We start from the raw sequence: 25,257 nt of genomic DNA on the forward strand, positions 1-25,257 counted from the left end.
CATGGAATCAGGAAAGCAGGCCAGTGAAACTGAACACGATCAACACAAATAGAAAACGTGCAGGAAGAAACACAAGTTATATCTTTAAAGCAGGTGCATGAGATTATAGTAGATGCATGAGCCCCAAGGTGTTAATAATATAAGACAAAGCCAGTCTCTGCACCTGCCCGTGCAACCATGTGCATATTCATCACTGCCTGCTGATTGCCACACCACACGTCAGAGTTGTACATGATCAATTCTGCTGGAAGAGTTTCATGGCATAGGTTTTTTCATGATGTGAGGGTGTTTATCTTGCTGATGATAAAATAGAGTTGATCACATGACAATGGGGTGGTTACAGGTGGATTATGTGGCAAATGATGAATACGAATAGATTTTTTTGGAAGCAGCTTAGAAACATGCTAAACTAACTCATGTTCATTAGAAATGTCAAAACATCCTCATTCATTATTTCAAATCAAATATGCAATTTACAAGAAAGGAACCCAGCAGAGTGCTTACGGATTTTAATAGGTGTAAATGGGAAGGTGGGAGGCTTCAGAATATGGAAAGGATTCCTAAGAATTAGCAGAGGGGCAAGGAGAGAATGGGTGAGAATGATACGCAGGACATAGGCCCAACAGGGACAAATGCAGCTTTCAAGCTCTTGGTCCAAGCACCCAGAAGGGAAATGTTACCCAGAATGGTCTGCCTGGAGGAGAGCCGAGGGAAACACCCAGAGGAGAGTGGTCTCAGCATGGGTGATGAGGAGCCAAAATCCATTTTCAAAAACAGACACCAAGTTCCAAGTACCACGGCTTCTTTAACCCAGTCAGTTTATCCTCCCACCACCCCACAATGCAAGCTCTATCCTCCCTTCCCAGACAGGATGCAGGGGCCCCTTGTGGAGGTTCTGTGGTTCTTACCAGCCACTCTGCTACTCAGTGAGGAATTTATTGCAGGCTTGGAGCTGCCTGACTCCAAATGTCAGCTTCCTGTTCCAGATCTCACAGACACAGATGAGAAATAACAGTGCGATGGTGTTGTCAGGAGGTATGGAGACACATCTTCTCGAAGTCAGGTGTGGGATTTCGAGAGAGAGTGGCAGGCCCTTCTAAGACAAGCCCATTAGAAGTGGTGTATGAACCATCCATGCAGAGCCCCAACCAAGGGAGTGTCTCACTCCCAGCCCTGTTGGGAGGGCACCAGCACCAAGAACCCAGGCCACATGTTGGAAGGGTGCTGAGCAGAAGCTTGGACAGGGATGGTCCTACACATGGAGGATGACAGGGTGACTCAACAGACTCCTCTCCAACAACTTTTGCCACATCAGTAGAGTTTTTTAATTTGTGACCCTGAATTATGACTGAAAACATTTTCCATGCAACAGAATAAAATGACCACTTTTCTTTTTCCTTAAGAAAAATAATGCAGAGATGCATTTAGTGAATGGCAAATTTATTTCAAGTCATCAAGGAGCACGTGTTCTCTTTTCTTGATCTCAAGATTACACCCTGTTATGATGACTTTGATGCTGTTTTGACCACATCATGGCACTGGCTTGTGTTGGATTTGTAGTCAATAGAACTTCTTCGCTGGAATGGACCTCTTCAAATCCAAGGTTCCTGCCACATTTTATTTAAAATCTAGTCGTAAGATGCACATTTGCTATTAATAGGATTTGTTCTGTTCATTTCTTCTTAATCGTTTTTAAATACTGACTTGGCCAACTTGAGTTTCAAGTCTTCCCACCAGCACCTCCTATCCCAACAACGACATCTGCTGATTCTCAAAGGCTGGTGCAGAGACTTGCCCAGGGCTCCTTGCTCACCCAAATGCATGGACACAGAGCTCCACAGACAGATGGACAGACATACAGATGTTGTGTGCATCCATCCGCACGGCCATGGCGGCCTACTCCGTCCCCCTTCCTGCTGGGATGGGACTGTGTGACATGTCATCCATGGCCTGGAGAGTAAACAGCAGGCACCAGACCTAGATAGTTCTGGGTGCAAAGCTTCCGCAAACTGCCCACTCCTGATTGATTCTTCATCTGTACAATGAGGACATGTCCCACTCCTGACATTGCTGCAAGAGTTCAATGTTGTGAGCCACACAGGGAGTGCCTGTCACAGAGGAGGTAAACAGCATCAGACAGTCCCTTACTGCACAGGTTCAGTAGGTGCCCTGGGAGCCTCCTCTAGGCTGGAGTTGAGAAGCGAGGCCATGGTGAGCTGGGGCCAGATGTTGACTCTCAAATCCAGCCACGGCAGTGCCCAGAGCACGAGGGTCCCCTTCTGCCAGGCCCCTCTCATGTGTGCTGTGCCTTGTGGCCTGGCAGCAGGTCCTTCTGCCTCCTAACATGGAAAGGGAGGCTGGAAACCCCCAAGGGACCAAGTAAAGTCAATTTACTCATAAAAAGGCAATGTATTATGATAGGATTCAGATTTTCAATTGAACACTGTAAAGGGAAGTTTTAAAAGTCACATATAATTTGATTTAATAGGGTTGCTTCCCCCGCTCAGCAGGAAAATGGAATGCAGACAGAAGTGTGATTTTCATTTAAATGTCTTCATATGAGAGATGATGTGCAGCATCAATCTTCCAGTGACAAGGAAAGAGGGCAGGAGTTATTGATGTTTAGTGGCCGCAGGATTATAAACAGGGAAATTGAAAGTGATCCCTAATTGACAGGGCCCGTCTGCAGCCGTGGGAGAGCCTGGCCTTTTCTCACAGTGAGAAGGGAACACAGAAACAGCTGCGAGAGATGGGGCAAGAGTGACATTGGAATCTAGAAGATGAGGGAATGGGCTGCAACCTCAAACGGTGCTCTCTTCCATCCACAGCCTGGCAGTGCCAAAAGTCATCCTGGATCTCAGGGAGCTTCTGATATGGTGTCCAGGGACCTAAGAAAGAAGCTGCAGTTTCAGGTCATCATCGACTCTTCAAGGTTGGCACATACCTGGGTCCGGCTGTGCTACCCCAGATCAAGTGGTACCCCCAGGAGTGGGACGTGGCACTGGCTTGTGGCTGGAGGTTCCTTCCTCAGCACTGCCAGGAGGGGCTCTGCACCAGGAGTCCTGGCCAGCACCCACTGAACACTTTAACTGCACTTACTATGCTGTGATGTCTCATTCTAAAATTTGTCACCTGAACCATGTACCTCTAAATGTTAGGAAAGAAGGGAGTTGGTGTTTGTGAAACTGCCACATGAACCATAGAACACCAGGCACAGGTGAGATACTATCGTGCATGACATTCCAGAATAATTTCTCTCTTTCCCTTTAGGAGAAATTTTTAGAAATGTTCGTATCTGTCAGTATCTGAGTTTGTTTACAAATGGCCACAGAGGACACTTTCAAGGTTCCAAGCCTCATTCAACATGTCTTTGGTGTGACTCTGGATCTGAGGTGGGGAACGGGCAACCACAGCCATGGGCACCCTTCAAGCCATCAGGCCATGGCCTCCTCCTCTCGTTTCCTGCTCCAATAAGTTTGCAAGTTTGCAGATAGGGAAATGCCGTGGCCAGGGGTCCACCACACTCTTTGAAGAATGTGGCTTCTTGCAGGTAAGACAGCGTGGGGTCAGGTGGAGCTGCACCTGGCTCTGCTGCTGAGGGGAGCATCCTTGCTGCAGGCGGTACATCTGTCTAATCAGTCTCCTGCAGAGCACCCCTGCTATATCCTGGCCAAATGCCCGCCGCCGATGGAACCAGACGTAGAGGACACAGAAATGATGCTGAAAGCCACCCAAGTGAGGTCTAGCAGGGATAAATGTGAGTGCGGCGGAGATTTGAAGAGCCACCCTCAGGGTCCCAGGTTGGCAGTGACCTAGAGCAGCAGCAATTCATGTGGAAAAGGGTTTGATGGTCTAAACTATGGGCTGAATAACGCGTAATAGGATTAGAAATGTTTGCAGTTCCTAGAAAACACTTGAACCTTTCAACAGCTTGGACAGCGCAGGCAGCGGGGGTAAGAGAAGGCAAGTCCTGGAATGGTCTGAACACACAGGCAGGCGGCAGGGCCTGTGCCAAGGAGCAGCCGGGATGGGCACCTGCCCCACCTCCCGTCCTGTCAGTGCAAACCTGCAGCAGAAAGGGCCAATGCCCACAGCTCTGAGAGTGCTTGGGACCAGGAATCCTGAGCAAGGGCCCCCAGCCCAGGTACCACGCTAAGAGGTGGTGTTTGGATTTTGCAGAATCAAGGCGGCTCAGAGGACAGGTGCTGGACAGGCCAGGCCCAGCTCAGCAGGGCAGAGGCCAGGTGGAAGGCTGTCCCCAAACCGCTCAGGGTAACCCGGGCCTCACATGGCAGCAGCGCTGGAAAGAGCTGGTGGCTGCAGCAGGAAGTGGCTCCTTAGCACCTCCAAGCACACGGAGGACACTTGGGAAGGGCTGGAATCCTTCCTGAGCCAAGGCCAGGATGCACAGAGATGTCAGTGTTGATGTAAATCCGATTTTATCCACAACTATGGACTATTGAGGTGCCAGATGGAACCACCCCCAGTCTCTGATCTTTTTTTTTTTTTTTTTTTTTTTTTTGAGACAGAGTGTCGCTCTGTTACCCAGGCTGGAGTGTAGTGGCACAATCTCAGCTCACTACGACGTCCGCCTCCCGGGTTCAAGCAATTCTCCTGCCTCAGCCTCCTGAGTAGCTGGGACTACAGGCACATGCCGCTACGCGCGGCTAATGTTTTTGTATTTTAGTAGAGACGGGGTTTCACCGTGTTGCCCAGGCTGGCTGAGAACTCCTGAGCTCAGGCAAACCACCTGCCTCGGCCTCCCAAAGTGCTGGAATTATAGGTGTGAGCCATTGAGCCCGGCCCAGTCTCTAATCTTCAGGAAGCTGCCGAGCAACCTGTTCCTTCCTGAAGGGGCTCGTGGGGATTCTTCCCCCGAAGGCGGTTCGCCCATAACCTGTCATCACCCATCCGCGGAAGGATTCTTTGTATAATTAATATGTTTATCAATCCAAGCCTCATAGTGTAGCGTGATGATTGAGTACAGACCGGAATATGAAATGTTATGAGTTCAGGAATAACCTTCATTACACAAAAAAATCACAGGCTCATAGAGCCCCGGGATGCTGTATCAGACCGATCCTATCTGGCATCTAATAAATCAAAGACCCCCTCCGATTGGCTTTTCCTATGTGAGTGCCTGTGCTGAGGCTTTATTTCACAGGCTCTCAGGTTCATCAGAGAATTAAGAGACAGTGATTGATTGTTAACTGGAGCCCATCAACCCCAGTTAAAATTTCATAATATTCACATTAATTAAAGTGCTTCATTATCCATTTTCTTTTGCATAGAGTGAGTTGGGCACCTCCGGGTTTTGGAAAAGCAAATATATTTGAAATGAAGCCCTGACTCATTTCATTTTAACCACCAGGGAAACAGTGGCAAAATTCTAAAACAGGGAGTGTTAGGAAGTAGCTGCCAAAGTACGCTTCCCAGAGTAAATCACCAGGAGGGGGTCTCATGCTGCCATGGCAGAGGTGCAGACGGACAGCCGGGATTTTGGGCCACAGTTGCTCAGACGCGAGAAATGACTCCGTGTTTTATCCACAGTTGCGTGGTAGGAAAGTTCCAAATGTTGGAGGCGAGGTCTGAGAGGCTCCACAGTCCAGCAAAGGCGCCGCCTGGGCAGCCCTGGGTGGGTCTGTTCTTCACCTCTCTCCCCTTCCCTGGAGACCCCCACACCGGAAGCCCCACATCCCGTGTGGTTTGGACCCCTGCAGGAAGGATTTTCTCCTGAAATCCCTATGAGGTAGAGGTGATTATCATTCCTATTTTACTGCAGAGAATTCTAAGATTTAAAGGTTAGAAAAAGTGTGCAGGACACTACAGCATCTGCTTCCATCTACATAAACTCCGTGGCATTAAAACAGAGAAAAAGGATCAGGAACAGACAGAGGTTAGGGATCGCTGCAATTGCCCTACGAACTTAATTGACCTAAATTATGCATGTAGAGCGCCGGAGATCGGAGATAACACGTTATTTTCAAGCAAGGAAATAATCATGTATTTTGAGGGAACACAAAATACTTACCAAGATACACTCTATTCTAGACCAGAGCAGAATTCTTTAATACATTTGATAGAATTCAAATTATATAGAATATGTTCTCTGACCATAATATAATTAAATTAGAAACCAATAACAGAAAAAAATGTCTGGAAATAGAGATAGTGAGGAAGACTGAAATAGCTGGAGAGATACACCCGTGTTCATAGATCAGGAGATTCCATTTTGTTAAAATATCAGTTTTTTCCACATTGATCTCAATCCCAAACTTTATTTTTTTGTAAGATTTAAAAATCTGATTCTGAAATTAAATGGAAATGAAAAAGATTTTAAATGGGCAAAACAAATTTAAAAAGTTGGAACACCTACAGTGTGGTTTCAGGACTTATGATAAAGTTACAGTAATTTAGACAGTGTTATAATTGCACAAGAAAATCCAAGTATATAAATTTTTTAAAAACAGACAGTCTGAAACAGGCTTGCATGTGTGAGGTCAAATGATATTTTTTAAAAGGATAAGATTTTTACCAAATCATGATGGAACACATGGTCAACCACCTTGATTCCTACCTCACACCACATACAAAATGACCTTGATGTTGAAAAGCTAAAGCTTTAAAACTTTAAGATAACACTGAAAAAAAATCTTAGTATTTATGTTTCACAAATATTTCTTCAATGCTTTCACAAAAAAGGATACAAGGAAAATCAATAAATTGAACTTACCAAGATTAAAAACAATTGCTCTTCAAAACTTATAAAAATCAAAATTCAAGCCACATATTAGGAGAAAAATATTTGCAAAACATGTATTTGACAAAGGATCTAGATCTAGAATATACAATCAACTCTTATAGGTCAAGAGTAAGAAGATACATTCAGAAAGTGGGTAAAATATCGAAACAGATACTTCATTAAAGCAGGTATACGGCCATCACATAAGCACATGGACAGAAACGTGACATGAGTCACTAGGGGAACTGGAGATGACACTACAGCAAGACACCATCCCATTGCCATGAGAACGACTAAATTTAAAGACCGACCTCACCAAGATGTGTCGAAGATGCAGAGCAACTGAAACTCTCAATCATCCAGTAGGAAAGGGAAATGGCACAACCACTGTAGAAGACAATTTGGAAGCTTTTTTAAAGAGTTATACCTACACCTGCCATTAAAGATCCAGCATGACCAAAGAACAATGGGTCTAAACATCAGAGAATTCTCTATTAAAATACAGCTTCCAGCCTCCCCCAAGGAAAGCAAACTCCTAGGCTGCTGTCACTTATGACATTGTTTTGTAACAAAGATGACTTGCTTGGGTGCCTGAGGAAACACTGGATTCCCCAGTGGCCTTGTGGTGGTTGGGCACGAGGTGTCTGGAAAAAGAATTCACCTGTAGAGGAATGGAAAGAGGGGCTCTACGCTGCCCCTGCCATCCTCATGGGCTTCATTTTCAGCCAGGTTAGCAGGTCCTGCCCTTGTCTCCCTCCCTATACCCCAGAAAGCACCGGCTCTGCTGCAGTGGACACAGCCCTGCCCACAAGCTGCCCCTCTCTCTGTGTGACTTGGCCACTGTCTTCCAGCTTCTGGACCCTCTGAGACCCATAGATAATTCAGCCATTATATTTAGATAAATGCATGCCCAAAATGAAAACATAAATACACTAAAACTTGAACATGAATATTCATAATAGCTAAATAAAAGAAATAACCCAAATGTCCACCAACAAGTGAACAGAGAATAAGTTACGGAATATTCATACTATCAAATATTACTCAGCAATCAAAAGTTACCAGCTATTGAAACATGTGACAACATGGGGGAAACGTCAAAAGAATTAGGCTGAGTCAAAACAAAAAAGCCAGAAGCAAAGAGCATGTTCCGTAGATTTCTATTTTTATAAAATGCTAGAAATTGCAAACTAATCTATTCTGACAGAAAGCGGGCAGTGATTGCCTGTGAGCCGGAGGGGTGGGGTGGGGAGGACGGAGGGATTACGAAAGGAACTTGGAGGTGACAGATAAGTTCACTACTGATGTAGTGATGATTTCACCACATCAAACAAAACTCATGAGATTGTGACTTAAATATAAATATGTGCCATTTACTGGATGCATAGGATGGTTCAGTAAAGATGAAAAAAAGAATCTGAAGTTCAAACAAAGCACATGAGTCCTTAGGCCTACAAACGCCATTCAGATTCACGTGGCCAGCGAGAGGAGAAGGACCTGGGTGTCCAGGGGTGTCCTGCAGGCCCCAGGCTCTGGGACTGGCACCAGGCTGGCATCCTCCCAGTGGCGCCTCAGCCTTGCCAGGTGCACATCTGCCTCAAGCCAGGAAGGCTGGGGCTCAGAGGGTCCGGGAGCTGGGGACAGTGGCCAAGTCACACACAGAGAGGGGCAGCCTGTGGGCAGGGCTGTGTCCACTGCAGCGGAGCCGGTGCTTTCTTTTCTGGGGTGTGGGGAGGGAGCAAGGGCGGGACTTGCTAACCTGGCTGGAAACGAAGCCCATGAGGATGGCAGGGGCAGTGTAGGGCCCCTCTTTCTGTTCCTCTGCTGTTGAATTCCTTTTCTGGACACCTCATGCCCAACCACCACAAGGCCACTGGGAATCTAGCGTTTCCTCAGGCACCCAAGCAAGTCATCTTTGTCACAAAGTGGAGTCATAATTGACAGCAGCCTGGGAGTTTGCCTTCCCTGGTGAGGGGCTGGAAGCTGCATTTTAATAGGGAATTCTCTGATGTTAAGACCCACTGTTCTTTGGTCATGCTGGATGTTTAATGGCATAACTTGAGTCACTCTGACCTTTGCGTGGGATATGATGTCTTCTTGGTGAAGACTTACGTAGCACGTGGTCTGTGCACACTTACAAAGATCAGTATATTTAATCTTTCCAAGACTGCATGACACAGTTGGTGCATGATCCCGTGATGCAGGCGGGAAGTCTGGTCACAGATGGGTGAGTCTCCTGCTCCAGGCCACATCACTGACTACCCGCTTGGTTTTGTGCCCAAGTGTCTGGTGCCAGACTCCAGTACTCAACACTAAGCCCAAGGTTGCTCCTCACCCTGCCCACCTGCCCCCAACCTCAAGACCTGGGAGGCCAGCCTTCCCAGGGTTTATGCTGAAAGGAAAACATCTCATTTTAGGAAATCACGTCATAAGTCATCATTCATTAAAGCAGATGATTAATTACAGCACATAGGAATTAATGTAGAGACCAAATACCTACCTTAATTTCAGTAACTAGGTCTAAACAAGCCCCTCGCTATGGATAAGCCTCAAATCTCTGCTCTTCAGTTCCACTGTCTATACAATAAACAGAGCTCCCGGAGGCCCATGGCACCAACTTTCTCTCTGGAGAGGCGTCTCTTTGGTGAATGTCTCCAGGGAGAAGCGCGGCTCTTCTTGCTCCAGATGCTGATGATCCGGGGCTCATGGTCGGGTCAAGGTGGCTGCTGTAGCTCCTCTGTGCGCTGCTGCCCCCTCTTCTTGGGTCCCATGGGGGCAGACCCCCTCAGAGCATGGGAATGCTTGTGAGTTTCAGTCATGCTGCAGCTTTACACCCACACGGGCTGCTGAGAGCTGCTGCCACGCTGCCTCTGTGGCTGGAACCCTGGGGCTGGCTCAGGACTATCTGGAGGAACTATAGTGGATGCCTACAGGTTTAGGTCGCCTCCGCATCTGCCATGAATGGGTTTAGCTTTCTCGTGCCAGAGCCAGGGTTCAGTCACCCTTGCACGTGTGCAGTTTGACACCACACCCAAATGACTCAAGGTGGCGGCAAGAGGTAAAAACACAAGACGTCTCTCTCGCCTCGCACACTGGGCTCCTCGTTTTCCTTAAAATGGGTGATTCAGGCCTTTGCCTGTGAGCTTAAGGTGCCCCCCACCCTAGTCCCCCGTCTACACAGTGGGCTGCCGGGAGCCTGCTTTCTCCCTGCCCGTGCTCCCTGACCCCTGAGTGTGCGGCCTCCAGGCGTGCTGTGTGCCCCCTGTCTGTAAGTACTAAAATCTCAGGCATTCACATTGCGGTTGTATCACCAAAGCCACGCCCTATCCCTGACCCTGAGGCTGCTCCGAAGGAAGGGACCGTTGTAAGTGGACCTCCCTCCTGTGGGATTTTGTCCAGGCCTCTGCTGGCTGCTGGAGACAGAAGCTGCCCGCTGATTTCTTGGCGAAAGTCCAGGAGGCTGATTCAAAACAAGCAGCCGGGTTGCTGAAATGGGGCTCGAACCCATCCTGTGACCCAGGGTGGGCGAGACGAACCCCGTGCCCATTTCCCCCAGTGGCCCTGCGGGGCCTATCTTGCATCTCGGGATGGCATCCTTCCATCACCTTCCAGCACGGAAACGCGAGCTGCAAACCACAGAGGAGTGCGGGTCAGCTCGCTAGGGCTGCCCCTGGAAGCCCCCAGGTCCCAGGGCCGCCTGCTCTCACTGCCTGTTGGTGCCCCAACCCCACCTCCATCCTTTCGGGGTGCACCAAGGCCAGCCCTTCAGCCTCAAGCCCCAGAGGACCACGGCAAGTGGCGTCCAGAGATGACCAGCAGTGCCCTTAGCTTCAGGCTCCGTTGGGGTGCCCATCTAGCCCCGGTGTCCCTCCCTGCATAAGCCAGGCTAAGGCCCCTGCTGGCCTCTGGACTTTCCTTCCTCTGCCCTGGGCTAGAGGCTCACACCTCCTGGACCCTCAGCAACCCATAAGAGGGGCTGGCCCTGCCCTAAATGTCCCCCATAGTGACAGCCTGTTGTGGGCTCTGCTGCAAGCTGGAGTACCCCCTCCGCCAGCTTCTACTGCCCCCTCTCCACACCCCCACATCCTTTCTCATCACACTCCCTGCTGGTTTCACCCTAAGTGAAGGGTAGAGATGAGGTTTTTTCTTGCCTTCTGTCAAACCATCACCCGGTGTTCCTCCTGCTCTAACCAGCTCATCAAGCTGATTTAGGGAACAAAGTGGGTGGAGAAATTCAGTACTGGAATAGGAGGCGGTGATTCATGGGTTGTGAAGAGTCGGGGGATTGTTCCTGGTGTCCTGGAGTTGAGCTGTTCCTGTGCTCCCCTAACCCTAACCCCTACCCCTTAACCCCAACCCTAACCCCAACCCCTAACCCCTAACCCTAACCCAAGCCCTAACCTTAACCCCAACCCTAACCCCTAACCCCTAACCCTAACCCAAGCCCTAACCTTAACCCGGGACAGATGTGGGCCCACCAGGGAACTGCCAGGGCAAAGGGGAGAGGAGACATGGGGGCCTGCCACAAAGTCCACCCAGCCCGTGTGAGTGAGAGGTTCAACACCCACCTGTCAGCTTTCCTGAATGTCCCAAACTCAAGCAAAAAGACGATGTGGAAACTAGAGTTGTGTTTGGTGCGTTGGTTGTTTTATAAACCAGCCAAGTGCAGTAGTGAGGAGGGCGGGGAATAGAACAAGGAGCTGGATCTGTAGCTGACGGATAGCAGCCGGCTGAGAGAACCCACGACCTCCGGACCAGCCCACACCAGGAGTTTTTAATAGTTCCCCAATTCTCGGAGACAGAAAAAAGTTTAGAATATTTTTTCCCCTTTTCCATCCATTCCTATAAAATAACTTCCCTCTTGTTCAAACAACAGGGCAAAGGTGAAGGTGGGCGGCCATCCTGGGTGGAAGAAATCCCTTTCCATTCGATATTTTCCTAACTCCTCTCTTAATCCCGGAAACCGTTTTACTCTGGCCAATCTTGAGGATTATGTGTCAAACGTGAACAGTGCCCTGTGGTTAAGACACAATATGGAGTCATAGCGGGAAATTCCACTCTTATTTTAGGGAGAGCATTTCCCCACGCAGACTGGAGCGACTCTCTGTTTTTATGCATTGGTGAAATTGAACTCTGTTAATGCTGGCTTGGACTGTTTCTAATGCTGGCTTGGACTGTTTCTAATGCTGGCTTGGACTGTTTTTATGACTTTAGCTGATGACACCAACAATTAAGGAGCTCCAAGTTGAACAGAGACAGTCCTTGGTCAGAAAGCACAATGTTCCGCCCTCAGAGGACAGTGAAGGGGAGGAAGCAGGGCGTGGAACAGGAAATGCTGACCATGCCCTCTGGAGTCAGAAACATCCTTGATGACTGCCATTTGTCTACCAGGAAGAGAGATGCTATTCCAATCATGCGCGGCCTTAATTGCAGTAAACTGTGACATTTGCACATTTGCAGGGACCACTTTAAAAGTCTTTCCATCCTTACAGATCCAAGAAGAACAGCAGGGGCTGCAGCATGGAGGGAAACTAGCAGAGAAACAGAGGGGCAGTGGGCTTCCCCTCCCCTGGCAGCCTCCCCGCAGGCCCACCCAGGGCACTGATATTTCCAGCGCCAAGGCTACTCCCCCACCCACTGCTTAGTTCCAAAAGCCTTTCTTCAGAAGGCCAGGGCTCCGACTTCAACTCTGCTCCCAAGTCAACGCTAAAGCAAGAGAACTGAATCTCAGGCTCGTTTACACCGAATCCACCAAGACCCAATTCACTCACCCCCAGCACCGACTCACCCTCTGTTTGCAAAGAAGAAACACAAACACAGCCCTCACAGGACAAGTTATCAAAGACAAACAACAAATAAACAATCAAGTCACAGGGTCAGGCTTTTTGCCACTGGTGTTTGAATAGTAGCAGATTCTGTGTAAGGAAGAGGCCAACGGCACACAGGAGGTGTCCCCGTAGCTCAGGTTGGACCCTGGACACTCCTAAGTATTGACAGGGCACTGGGTCAGGGGACCTTGTGACTCCCAAGGTTAAAGGAGCCCGCATTTCCAGGAAGCATTTGAGGAGCAAGGGGAAGCTGCCTGTAACGCCTCAGGAGCAGCAACACCCTCCCCACCTGCTCCCTGAAGAGAAATCCCCGACACTGGGTTAAAAATGCCAAGGGCCTTACTCCTGGTTCCGCCTTGAGTCCTCCCAGCTCCCTGGCCCCTCCTCACCTACCCACCTGACCAGAGCCTCTTCCACTTCCTGCTTCTGTGCCCTGGATGGCTCTGAAGCCCCAGCTCCATCATCTCCACGACAACTTGGAAAAAATGCTCAGTGTTAGCATTTCAAATTTTAACTCTATCCTAAGTTTATAAATTTACAGCATACATTTATAGCATGTCAAATGTAGCATCGATGTATATACACCTAAATGTATATACACTTATAAATATCAAGTTTATTTACGTGTGTTGCTGAAAGGATTGATTAACTGCATTAACTAAAGCAGAGTGATCATAAAATGGAAGAAAAAGCAGCTGTTGCAGAAATAAAGCAGCTAAATAATAAAGAGAATAGGTAAAAGGACGAAGTAAATGTAATTGAGCACAAATCTTTTCTGTACTGCTTAGGAATTTATTCATCCACAAGTCACAGGAAACCAATTATTAGCCACTATTTCTTCAGGTAGCGTGAAGTCCATGGATGGGCACCACACACCAGCTCTCACAAATTTACCATCCACGCTTCTCCTGTGTTGACTTTTATCTTCGTGCTTTTTGTCTCATGCTCACCAGACAGCTGCTGCAGCTCCAGACACCACATCCGTAAGAGGATGGGAGGAGGAAGGGCTTTCCCAGCTCACCCGTTCCCTTCATCTCTCCTTAGGACCCTGCAGCAAACTTGTCTTGGATGTCAGAATCCAGCTCAAACTGTCCACTGCCTGCTGAGAGGGAGGCTGAGAAGCCTGGGAATGGCCTGGTCCAACCAGGGTACATTGGCTCAGGCTGGGCACAGGCCACCTTGAGCAAAAACAGGTCTTGTTTGCCAGGCAGAAGGCAGGTAACATCCTAGTGACACCGCTGAGAATTCTAGAAGCCCAGCTAAAAGGAGAAATTCAACTTTGACCAGAAGAAGCAAAATACTAGGAGGCACTTGTCACTTAGGTCTCCAGGGAGGAGGCCCTGCGCAGGGTGCAGCTGAACAACGCGCTTGCTGGTGGCTTTACTGTGGCAGCAGCATCTGCAGGAGGGGCCACTCTGCAGCGCCATCAGCAGGTGGGCAGGGCTGCTCCACACAGGCCATCCCTCTGTCCTCCTCTGTACCCCCATCACCCCTGGCCACCATGACCTTCACTCCACCTGGCCCATCCCCCTCCAACTGGGCCCCAGTGGGCACCCTGTCCGCTTTGGGACTGCAGTGTCCTCTGGATTCCAGTTCCCTCCATGGTGTCCCCATGTGCCTGACGCTCCAGGACAGATCCTCTGGAAGCCACAGCCTGGTCCCACGCACAAGGTCCTGCTGGGGAAGGGGAGGCCTCATCTTCCCAGGGTCGGGACCCTCCCTCCTGGAAGCCCCTCAGAGCTGCAAGCAGGGAGACATACAGGCTAGAGGCCAGCAACGTAGTGGGCACGCAATACCCCCTGGGGTGCCAGGCCCTGGGGTGTTGGACACCAGGTCAAGGCAGAGCCCACCTTCTTTCCTGCGTTTGCTGCACGTGGCAGACCCTGGGCATGTGGAAGATGCCGGAGACGTACACAACCAGCAAGCGCGCAGGGGCAGCCTGTGTCTGCAGGTGATACGGAGGTCTGTCGTGGGCTGGATGGTGACCCCAGAAGACATTCCCGCATCCAAACTCCAGGAACGTGTGGGTGTGGCCGTGCTTGGATAAAAGGTCTTTGCAGAATAAGTTATGATTTTGAGATGAGGAGGCCATCCTGGATTATGCGGGCCCTAAATCCAATGACAAGTGTCCTTACAAGAGGCAGAGGAGCAGAGAGAGACAGAGGACAGATGGCCTCTTGAAGACAGAGGACAGATGGCCTCTTGAAGACAGAGGGAGAGGCTGGAGCAATGTGTCCACACCTCAGGGGTGCCTGGAGCCCCAGACACCAGCACAGGCAGGAAGAAGCCACCCCTAAGACTTGGCAGGGACTGTGGGCCTGCTGCCTTCTGGATTCCAGACTTCCGGTCTCCAGCCCCGGAGGAAAGTACGCTTCTGCCACTTTAAGCCTGTTTGTGGTCATTTTTTCTGGCGGCTGCAGAGCACACAGAGGGTACAGAGACAGGGAGCATTCAAAGACAGAGACAGACACTGGGCGGAGGGCAGAACCCAGGTGCAGTGTGATGCTATGTAAGCCAGGCCGGAAAGACCATGAAGATGGGAGGCCAGCTCCGTCCACAGAGGGGAGGAGCAGCACTCTCTCAGACTGCCTTCTGCAGCAGTGCCACCTCTGGAAGTCCGCACGACCTCTCTGGGCCCTGGTCCCCAACTGTAGAAAGGGACAATGACCATGCTTGCCTCATGGAGACACTGTGAGTGTTAAATAAACTAATAAACATAAAACACTTAGGAGCTTTATGTAACAGTACTCTCATGAGTTTTCCCTTAATCTCTCAATATAGCCCAAACCGACCCTTTGGATGGAGGGGACTATGAAGGGGCCTCTTGTGAATGACTGAAATGACCACATCTCACCTGCTCTCCATCCTGTACACGACTTCAACAGAAACCGAGCGGAATCGGCCCCGGCTCTGACCATCTCGATGGGCCTCCTGCAATGGATTCTGGAACCACGCTTACATCCAGGAGTGTTTTTGTAAAGCCTGTATGGTCGTCTGTTCACCCTGAGAGCTCGGGGTGGCAGCCTGCTGTTATTTTTCCAGGGGGAAGCTCCAGGGGAGAGCAGCCCCGTATCTCGTGAGAGGACGCGAGCCCAGGCCTGCAGCCTGCAGAGCTGAATGGAATCTGAAAACAGAAAATCTGACTTGTCAAGGGAAATCGAGCTCCCAAAAACACCGTTTTCCTTCATTTGGCCGGGGGGGACAGTCTCCAGGTCCCAGATTCCACGGAGAAGGTCGAGGGAGACGCTCTCTCCCCTCTCCTCCCGGACAGTGCTGCCGTGAAGGTGGTGGTGGGGCCGCGTGGAGCTCTCCTGCTGTGAAGGTGGTGGGGCCGCGTGGGGCTCTCCTCCCGGACAGTGCTGCCGTGAAGGTGGTGGCGGGGCCGCGTGGAGTCCACGCTCCGGGAGGTGGGTGCCGCCCTCTCGCCCCGAGGTGTCTGCTGGCCGGTGTGTTCACGCTTCCTCCCGGGTGCTGAGAACTGAACTTAGTCTTCAAAGGAAACAGAAGATGTATCGTGAGTGATAACCACGGACAGGCCTGTTTACAAGAGACGCGCAGCCGCTCCTGGAAGGGGGGCTGTAATTATTTCCCGATGTCTCTCTGTGGCTCCGCAGCCTCATGAGGCCCCAGGAACAGAAACGGAGTGCAGGTGAAGTCTAGTTCCAGGGCACAGCGCCAGCGAGCCTCAAACCGCCCCATAAACAGGTGATTTGTATCCTGTAATTGACAACAAAACACTGGCTTTGCAAGTGACTATTAAAATATCGTTATGTAAGGAAAGTGTGAGAAGGTGGTTAATAAAATCAGAACAGAGCAGTGTCGCCTAGTGATGGCAGCCCGGCCTCCTGCGGAAGAGTCACCAGCCTGCGGCCGCCACCAGCTTCCCTCCAAGCTGCGCTCACCGCTCATCCTCATGAAGCTTTCAGGAAATGCCACCATCTCTGTTAGGGTTGAGTTTGTAAATTGAAACCTAAGTCGGTGTCCTCTGCATTTTCTGAGCCTCCCGGTCAACTGGAAACCCAGAGCTATGGAGTGGGGGCCCGGGAGCCTTCTGTAAATGGCTTCTCCGCAGACATAGGTGGAAAGCCCTGCGATCCTGGCTTTGGCTTTGCCACTTCATGCTTTCCAAAATTCCTTCAGCCCTGGCCGTGACTATGGCTCCTTGTGTGTGTGTGATTTTCCCATGTGCTGGACACTTGCTTGCTTGGATGTGGTTTAATTGTGCTGTAAGCTCCTGTGCAATGTGGTCTTATGTTTCCCTAACTCTTTCCCTGTTCTGTAGAAGAGAGTAATTATGCACACAACTGGCACAGTCAGGTTTGCTGGCATCCTGCTGGTCAAGTGAAGCCTGGTTCTCGGCCCAGGGTATGAGTCAGGGACCCTGCAAGGCATAGAAACCAAGAGGAGCAAAGAACCCACGGCCTTTAAAGCGATCGTTTCGTGGAGAACAGTGGCTCTGAACCCTCCCTCTCCTTGGTGAGGATCTAAGTTCGCACAGGGCAGAGACACACAGGGACAGAAGTCAAGCCCATCAACCCCACGTCCAGAGGAACACATTGTGATCACTGCAAGCACTTCCATTGTTCCATGCCGATGCATTGCAATACTGGTCTGGGGCCCTGGTTCTACACTGTCACCTCTCCCCTCCAGGGGAGGCTGTGTGTCTTGCCGCAGGGGCTGGGAGGCCCTGAGGGAGCCCCTCCCACACCTTTGGCTCTGCACCTCCCTGGCAGTGTGCCAAGGCTTCGGCATGAACTGGCCGGGTTTGCAGATGTCCAGGACACCTAGGAAATATCCTCTGCTGTCTGGAGGTGCTGGCGCCTTTCTGCCATGGGGCTTGCCTGCGAGTCCGCCCCACGGCCCCTTCCTGTGGAGCCCAAACCCTCCCAGCCAGGCCAGGTACGCTGGTCAGCGGAAGTGATGGGCACAGCGGGGGATGTCGCCCTGGGTCCCTGGAGCATTGCAGGCCCCCTGTCCATCAGTGTGCAGAGCTGACACCCCAAGGAGCTGGGCCCACAGCACCCACACAGCTCACAGTAGCAGAAAGCACGGCCATGTCCAGGCACCACCCACGCTGGGAGGGGACGCTGGGTGTTGGGACAATCCAGCGGGGCTCCTCACCCAGACCCAGGCCCAGGCCCAGGCCCAGGGCCTGGTGGCACAGGAAGGCCTGAAGCCTGAGCTGGACTGAGACTGAGAAAGAGACAGAGGACCGGAGGTTGCCACCCAGGACACAGTGCCCCAATGGGAGGTCAGAGGGGCTTGCACCCAGCGAGCACCACGCAGGACCAGGCAGCCCAGGAGACCCAGTGAGGCGTGGAGCAGCACAGGGCTCTATGGGGTTCCCAGGGCTCCCTCAGCGCCAGGGCAGGTCACCTCCTTCATCTGAAGGCCTTCAAAGGGCTGGCTCCTAGGCAGCAGCAAGGGAGGCAGGGCAGGCAGGCGGATCACGGATCTGAGACGTCCTGCGTGATCCTTGCAGCAGGGCAGCCTTCCTCAATGGTCACGCCCAGCCTGCCACCTCTTCTGGGCTCCCAGCTGCCCCTCAGTCCTGACCCTGCTCCTCCTTCACCTCCGTGTGGCCACCACCCACCTTGCCATTGTCACATGACCTTGGGGATACTCTTCTCTCCATGAGCTCTTGTATTTTAAGAAGGAACTTGGGATTCTGAAAATATCCCTAGGCCTTAAGAAATAAAGGAACAGGCCGGGCATGGTGTCTCACACCTGTAATCCCAGCACTTTGGGAGGCCAAGGCAGGTGAATCACCTGAGGTCAGGAGTTCGAGACCAGCCTGGCCAACCTGGTGAAACCCTGTCTCTATAAAAAATACAAAAACTTGCCAGGCAAGTGGCAGATGCCTGTAATCCCAGCTACTCAGGAGGCTGAGGCAGGAGAATCATTTGAACCCGGGAGGCAGAAGTTGCAGTGAGCCAAGATCACGCCACTGCACTGCAGCCTAGGTGACAGAGTGAGACTGTCTCAAAAGAAAAAAAAAAGAAATAAAGGAACATCTGCTGCCACCCTTCAGGAACTGCAGATGGGCTGAGCAGGGGGGCAGGAGGGTGGGGCGAAGGGACAGCCGCTCCACGATGGATCCTGGGTGTCTGAGCCTGGGCTCCTACAGGGCTGGAGGCTGTGGGATGGGATGAGGACTCCAGGATAGTGTGGATGCCTTGGAGGACTTCCTCTCCCCAAGGAAGTAATGCTACTCCCTGAGGTCACTGCTGGACAGTGGACAGAGCGTGGTCACCTGGGCTGCCTCTGGAGCTGGGGCTGGTAGAACCTCAGCACCACTGGGATGTTCACATCTGCATAGAGACTGCCTTCCGCCGGGCAAAAAAGATGAGAAAAGGGGCTTTGGTTTACGGGCCCCGAGCTGGGCTGCCTCCTTCTTACCAGGGCCTAGAGTCGCTAAGATCACACCCCAGAGTTCAAAGAAGAAAACTGGATTCTTGCCTTCAATGCACTTGCAGCCAACTTGGAAAATTTTATACATTCTTCAACCCCCGTCTTCCCATCAGCTGCTTGTTAAACGTAGCTACATAGCTACATGGGCTTTCTGTACAGCAGATTATTTAAATCATTTGCTGAAAAGCTGTACTTTATTCACATTTAAATTCAGTTATTTGAAATAAATTTACCTTTAAATCATGTGTACATTACAGATCATAGTAATTATGATTAGGAAATATGTCAGGCACTGACAAATAAATCAACAAGTGATCAAATGATAAGTTGGCCATTGATGTCTGACTCACTTTTTAATCCAGAATTCCATCTGCAATACTCAACGTGTGTTCAAAGGTCCAGGTATCTCTGTACACCACCTCAACTTGCTCAGGCAGAACTAGCCCTGTCTCCAATACAAGTCAGAGCACTGAATTCCATATGCCTTTAATCCCATGCCTACCTCATCTGCTTGTTCCAAGGAGCAAAGAAGAAAGATGGAGAGATTTCCACACTGCTTAGCATTTAGAACCTGTATAATATATTGTTTTCTTCCTGTTTCTCAGGATCTCTGTAAATGCCCCAAATCACAAGTTACTTCGATATTGCTTTACCTTACAAGAAAAACAGGCGAGAAGAAAGTAACTGGTAATTATCCGTTTAAGTAATTAAGAAAATTGATTAACAGACAAAAGGATTCTTTCTGAAGGAATTTTAAAAGAGATTTCTACTACCTGCTGCACCATTTATAAAATAGCATAAGGGAATGTCAAGAAAAATTAATGGAGTAATTTCTTAAATCTGATGAGAGAGAGAAGCCTGGAGAGAGAGACTAATTCCCTGGGTCCGACGGTTCCCCTGTCCGGGCGGTCGTCTCCAGGCCGGCAGCATCAGCACCACCTGGGGACCCGCTGGAAATGCAAATCCCTGCCCCTCCAGGCCTGGGGAGTGTGAAACCTGTCGGAGGCCTCCAGCAGATCTCCACGTGCACCAGTTTGAGAACCCCTGCCCTAAATCCTGGCTTGGGGCCATCCCTGCTGCAGCCACCAGAGCCGCGTCCTCCCACTCGCTGCTGGCCGGCTCAGGGCAGTGCGGACGGAGGATGGTTTTCCCCGGTCCCACCATCGGCGTGGTCGCCAGGGGTGCTGCCCGGGCCAGCGCCGTCCCCACCGTTCCTCCGGGGACTGGCAAGGAGCTGCGAGCCAGGCGGGAGCCCGCGAGGACGGGCAGCTCCCTCGGGACCGGTGGGCTCTGTGTTGCCGTCTCCGAAGCCAGAAGCGGTGAGCACTGAGTGAAAGAAAAACAAAGCTGGGAGCTCTTCTCTCCAAGGGTTGGCTCCCCCACACCTGTGCCGCAGGCGCCTGGGGACGTGTTCCTGTCTGAAATTCAGATTTCTAGCCTGAATTGTAGAGGCCTGATGCGGACTCCCTGCTTTGGTGAGATTCTACAAATGAGCCAGGGACAGGCCACCTATGATGGCATCAGCCACCCTGGGGACAAGAGAAGGCCCGGGAGCAAACAGAGTCCATCCTAAGGCCCTTTTCTTCCAAATTAATCTAGAAATTTAAGCCACTTATAATAATAATAAATTAAGAAAGTAACAAACATTAGCAACATCCTAATTATAAAAATACAAAATCATTAAGAACTGTAAGCAGCATAAAAGTTGCTTTTGAATCTGATGAAATGACCTACACAGATTAACATGCAGGGATGCGGTGTGTTTTGGGGGCTGTAAGGGAGGGGCTGTGGGAACCTGAACTGCTCTAAATCACAATCTTTCCATCAGTGCATTCTCAGCACAGAGAAGGATAGCACGGAAATCGACCACAGCACCCCTCACCCTGCGTCCTGCATTCAGCCCCTCCGAGACGTGGCCCCTCCACCCCACACCCACCCAGACAGTGGGGCCACATCATCGGTCAGTCTGCAGCCGGGAGGGCAGCTCAGGCCGGACGCAGAGCGCAGCTCTGGGAGCCGGGGGAGCCGGGCAGCACGGAGCGCCAGGTTCTGGGCCATCCATCGCTCACGGGGTGTCAAAGCTCTTTCCAGATAATTTGAAGTTTTAAGGAAAAGCAAAAAAGGGCATAAAATTTCAGAAAATATATCTGTGGAGATTTATGTGAACTTTGGATGGGGGAGATATTTTTTAACATGGCCCCAAACGCGGAAAATCTCCAAAAATCAATTTGGCAGGTGTGGCTAAAAGTAAAAAGCGAACACATAAAAAAGCAAATGTATATTTAAAAAAAAAACTCAGTTCACAATTTAAACAAAAATGCTAATAAGCATTAATATTAGAAAAAGTATCCATCCATGCCACACATGATTCCAAAAGCGAGGACTAGATCAGAGTGGGGAAGGGAGCACCCCCTCACCCACCGCAGCACAGAGAATCCAGGTCCTGGGAGGGCCACCAGGAGCAGGGCAGCCCCAGGGCCGGCCTCTCCGACCGTCCAGGCTCTAACTGCAGCCTCGAGCAGGGACCACTCCTTTGAGCCCGCCAAGAACAAGCTCAAAAGTGCAACTCCAGAAATATTCATTTCAGGATGTTCAAAGTAAAAAATCGGAAGCACTAAGTACACCATCCAAGAAAAGAGCCTAAAGAAGAAACAAAACCACACCGTTTGGGGCACTCTGCGCTGTGAAAATGAGGCTCAGGGAAATTAGGGGAGATAAGATCAAGACTTCTCCTAATGGGAAAAGTTTAGAAAGCATTGTAAAAAGTGCTACCTTTTTGTGATCACACATCTGAAAAAAAAATAGAGAACATAAGAGTAAGAACTTATGATGATACCTATAAAGATGCACACTCACAAATTATGTTTTGTATTTTCACCTCTTATCTGATTTCTATTTGACAACATGATGCCATTTTTACAGTTACTATACTTATACTAAAAAAATTAAAATGATAGTAGAAGAAAATAAACTTCTGAAGGTTCAATTTAACTTCTCTATAGAATAAGGAAACAGCGATTTCACAAAGCTCTGGAAAAACACTCTGTGGCTTGCCTGAAACACAGCCTTCTCCTCCAACCCCAGCAGATGTTCGTGGTAGAAACAGCACGGAACTTCGTAACCCTGCCCCATCTACCATCCAAAGGTGCTCTATGGATAAAAAGAGATTTTTTTAGAAACACCTTGACATATGGAAAAGTTAATGTGGATATTCAAAAATAGTTATTATGACTCCACAACTCATAAAAGTCACAGGAATGGGTGCCAAGACAGGATTTATTTTTAAGGATTTTGTCCATCCTTATCACCTGGATTCTTGAAGTCTATGGCAGTGACTCTCAAAGACCCTTGCATGGTCTTGGTGATCCTACGTGGTTTTTAAACAAGCCTCTTTGGAGAAGAGGCTGGCCCTTGTGTCTGTAGGAGCCCTGGGCCCCAGCAGGCCATCTAAATCTTCCTCATGTCAGGACATCGGCTGGCTATAAATAACCTAGACTTCCATGTCTGTGCGGCTCGGTAATTTCTCTTCCTTTCCCCCTAGGGCTGAATTCTCCTTCTACAAATAGTAGCAGAGAGCCCTGTGAAGCCCCTTTAAAAGCGTCCACAGGCTGCCAAGACTTCACGACCACAGATAAGATGAATAATTTCAGGCACAGTCCTGCTCTGCCATGGCCCCCGATTCGTCAACTCCAGGGCTCCAGAGAAACCCCAGCACAATTGCCAACAGGCTTCACTGAAATGAAAACATCATTTTTCCTTCCGTCCATCTCAGGGAAGCCTGGAACTGCCTCTGATAATTAATCCACTGAGGGAAATCAATACTACAACTGGTTGAAGACGAAACAACCCGTAGCAAAATAAACTTGCGAATGATGCTTCGGCAGTTTCTGCAAGCACACACTGTCGGCTGCAGATGTGGAATCTAAATAAATGTTGCTTTCTCTCCAAAAATAATCCCACCCAGAAAGTCAATTACCCTGAACCATTTTATGTTCTATGCCGCTTGTGTTATAAATACAGCCTTTGTTCTCCCAATGTGGGCTAGTTGGCTTCCTTTTCCCATTAGAATAGCAAATGAGGCTATAATTTGATAGGTGGAAATAGACACAGAGTTTCAGGTGTGAATGATTGATGAACAATGAAGAAAACACAGATTCGTCCCATGCGCCCTTTGTAAATCCAGGGTGAGTTTTTGGGATTTGTGTTTGTTTGTCGTTGGCTTAGGTTTTTGATTTTTGCTTTTTTAATTTAATTTTTCATTAGAAAGGCAGGTTGAGCCAGCAGCACAAACTGAATCGTAGCTTAGCCCATGGCTCAAGATAGAGTGTCGTGGCTTCACCAAGTACAGAAACTACTGAGGGCCAGGCCATTTGTTCACAAGAAGCAATGGTACATCCAGTGTTTGATGGGCCACGGTTCATGCAGAAATGAAATTTGAATAAGTAAATCCACCATGGCAGAGTATTAGGTTTCCATGAGAAAAGTGTTGTCACGGCAAAGGTCCTGCCCGGCCGCCTCTGGGTCACCTGTTGGCTGACACACCTGAGGCTGGCTGGGCTGCACAACCTGCCCAGGCAGATGGAAAGGGGAGAGGCGACACCTGTGCTGGGCAGGCATCCCTGTGCTGGGCGGGCACCCCTGTGTTTGGCACTTTCACGTGTTCTCTTTACCAATTCTTACAGTAACTCCTGCAGCAGACCTGCAGTAGTTCAGGGATGGAGTCAGACCACCCAGCTCTGAATCCTGGCTGTGCCTCTTGAGAGCTGTGCAACTCTGGGCAAGTTGCATGCCCTCTCTGTGCTTCATTTTCCTCTTCTAAGAGAATAGTGCCTCTCTCGTGGGGTTGCCATGAGGCTTCATAGTGTTACGTGCGATAGGGCTTAGAACAGTATTGGGGTGTTCCTGGAGCTCGAAAAGTGTTGTTTTTTGTTTGTTTGTTTTTTGTTTTTTTGGTTTCTTTGTTGTTGTTGTTGTTTTGAGATAGAGTCTCAGTTGCTCAGGCTGGAGTGCAGTGGTGCAATCACAACTCACCGCAGTCTCAACCACCTGGGCTCAAGTGATCCTCCTGCATCAGCCTCCTCAGTAGCTGGGACTACTGGCACCACAGTCAGCTATTTTTTTTTTTTTTTTAATTTTTGTAGAAACAGGATCTCTCTCTGTTACCCAGGGTGGTCTCAAGCTCCTGGGCTCAGGCAATCCTCCTGCCTCGGCCTCCCAAAGTGCTGGGATTGCAAGTGCGAGCCACCATGTGCAGCCTGTTATTCCTGTTGGTATCCCAGAAAGACTTGCTCGAATTTACACAGGAAGGGTGAGGCAAAGAAGAACCTGACCATGTCATTTAGGCTTCAAATTTCATCCTGTTCCCATTGTTTCCAGAAGCAGAGAGAAGGCGAATGAAGACTTTGGCATGAGCTTGCTTTAGGAGCAGCTGGGTAGGTGGGTAGGTGAGGCCTCGAGTTCTTTTGAAAACTGAAGCTACTTTGGAAGCAGCCACATATTGTTCTTGCCTTCTAATCCCTCTCCTTCCATCTAAAGGAACAATATATAATTCCCTGTTTAAATCAAGTTCTCCTTTATACAATGAATACACTCATTGAATGAAAAATTGGAAGAAGACAAAGAAAATATAGAGAAAAGGTGTTTCATGTTGTCATTGAAGAGAGAGAAGAAATACCCCCATTATCAGAGACGGCCACTGCTGTGGAAAATCTCCACTCGCCCTGCGTGAACCTGGGTGGCTGCTGTGACATCCTTTGTAACTGAAGTAAAGTAAGATAATCACAGGCCTTTTGAGCCACAAATTGAGCCCAATTCTGAAGCCATAGTCTGTTCTGTTGGCTTTTAAAACCAGCAGCAGAAAACAAAAATGCATCTGTGCTGGGGAGAAGGAGCATCATCCCACGTAGGGACAGACACTCCAACCATGGCGCTCCATCTTCATCCTCAGTTCCCAAATATATTCACATGTGTGACGTCTTCCCCGAGCTCTCCGCCAGCATGTCTCCCTAGTGTAGAGTTCTGTGATGAAGCTTTAACCCACCTCCAAACCTCTTCCTTCATAAAATTTCAAGTTTGCATTTTGCAAAAGGCAACAGCCGCAGTCATGCTTAAAAGGAGGTGATGCTAATTATGCACAGATACCCCGAGCTGCAGGATAATCCATTAGCCACACCTCCCTTCCTTGCAAACAACGTTTGAGGAAGATGCTCCGTATCTCAGAGCCAAGGGCTCAGTTCGTTAGAGCTGAGCTCAGAAAGCCTGTCTGGGATTCCTCTC

This window comes from Gorilla gorilla, chromosome 19, assembly GCF_029281585.2.
Source record: "Gorilla gorilla gorilla isolate KB3781 chromosome 19, NHGRI_mGorGor1-v2.1_pri, whole genome shotgun sequence".
NCBI lineage: Eukaryota > Metazoa > Chordata > Mammalia > Primates > Hominidae > Gorilla > Gorilla gorilla.